The sequence below is a fragment of the Piliocolobus tephrosceles genome, chromosome 7 (assembly GCF_002776525.5).
Source record: "Piliocolobus tephrosceles isolate RC106 chromosome 7, ASM277652v3, whole genome shotgun sequence".
NCBI classification, from domain to species: domain Eukaryota; kingdom Metazoa; phylum Chordata; class Mammalia; order Primates; family Cercopithecidae; genus Piliocolobus; species Piliocolobus tephrosceles.
The window spans coordinates 58,817,144-58,819,060 of record NC_045440.1 but is presented as its reverse complement, the minus strand read 5'-3'; positions in this window follow the sequence as shown (position 1 = coordinate 58,819,060).

The following is a 1,917-nucleotide window of genomic DNA, read 5'->3' as shown; positions in this document are numbered from 1 at the left end:
TTTTTTTTTTTTTTTTTTTTTTTTTTCTGATGACAGAGTCTCACTCTGTTGCCCAGGCTGGAGTGCAGTGGCACGATCTCCTCCTGGGTTCAGCAATTCTCCTGCCTCAGCTTCCCAAGTAGCTGAGATTACAGGCACGGGTCACCACGCCCAACTAATTTTTGTATTTTTAATAGAGAAGGGGTTTCGCCATGTTGTCCAGGCTAGCCTGGAACTCCTGACCTCAGGTGATCCACGGGCCTCAGCAGCCTAAAGTGCTGGGATTACAGACGTGAGCCGGCCAAGTTTTAGCTTTTCTATTGCCTAAACTACTTCTTGATAATAAAGGATATGCCAAGGAGTTCACTTAGAAGGAAGCCCTAACTCTTATTATTAAGGTTCTCATTTAGGGTTTTACTATCACCCAGTGTAGATTTAATAGCCCCAAACTGTCCTCACCAAAACCAAAAACCAATGAAAGATGTGGTCAAAGAGCCAGAGAGAACACAATAAAACATCTATGCTGGAATATTTCAGTAAATATTGTCTTATCAATTATGCCAATAAAACTGCTCTCATAATCCCTAATGTTTGCTGATTTAGGACAGAGTTTTCTTGTTTTAGGGACTGAAAATGTTAAGGACTGCTACAGATTTTCAGAGAATGTTGAAATTAGTTGTTTGTACTGGAATTTTATTGTGTTGTTTATTCTTCAGAAGTGGGCCATTATCCTAGGCTTGGAATTCTTTTGTTTCACAGAGATTTCTGTCTCCAAAAGTATGTAACAATATTTGACTAGTACCCAAACAAGCATCCATACACGAATCAGTATGCAATTTAACCATTACTCACAGGTGACTCTGGACAGTGGGACTATTCCCAGCAAGGCAGGGAGCCTAGGGACATGCAGTTATTAGCCGTAATCCTCTGACTGCCAAAATGATTTCTTACGGGAAAATGAGAGCTTGAAAAGACATGAGCTCAGAGTTTTCACTAGTCTTTCTCCAGATGGGTACGTACCTAAGTTGTGTCAACAACTAGTGAAACTTTAAATGTATAAAAGCCCATAAGCTGAATAATAATATATTATAAACAGATGCACGCCTCACAAAAGGAGAGCACAAGGAAGTAAACCATCTCTGAAAACAAGACAACCAAAGCAGCTTAGGAGGAAAAGTAAAAAATAAAATAAAATAAGAGTTCTGGAATCCAGTCCCAGCTCCAAGTGGCACTTGTTCCAATGATTGGCTATGCCAGGGAAAATTTCAATCAAATATCCAGCATGCCTGTATTGGATCAGTGGGATGCCCGTACCCATTTTCTTGCCCAAGAGTGGTACAGCAGTCCCTCAATTAACCCAGGGTCAGTCAGACCACCCTGTCTGTCCAGAGATCCCCCTGAAATCCTGGCACACATCAGCGGTTTTCAGACCACGAAACAGAATCACCTGCAGTACTCCCAACTAATGCCAGGTCTCTAGGTTAAGGGAGAACGGATACGCCTGTGTTATTTTTTCAAAAGATCTGCCCAAGAGATTGTAGCAATCTAGGGATAGGCCTGTGTTGTTTTTTTTTAAAGATCTGCCCAAGAGATTGTAGCGATCTGGCAGGGCTAATGTAAATAAAGTCTAAGGTAAAGGTGAATCTGTGCTTTTAATTCCACAGAAAAAGACTTGAGAAACCCTCAGCCCTCAGATCAGACTCCATTGACTTAGAATTGTATGTAAAATTAAAGTTATTGATTGAACAAGCTCAATTTGTCTTTTCCCCTTAATAACCATAGTTCTTCTGAGGAAATAGAAAAAAGCAGCAAGGAATGCACCTTATGAGGAGCTGGAGGATTTGCTAGAAGAAATCACACTGAAAAAAGGCAGCTCACAGCAAGGCTAAGATGAGAGAGCCACTAAATAGAAAAGCATTGTCAGTTGCTGGACTAAGA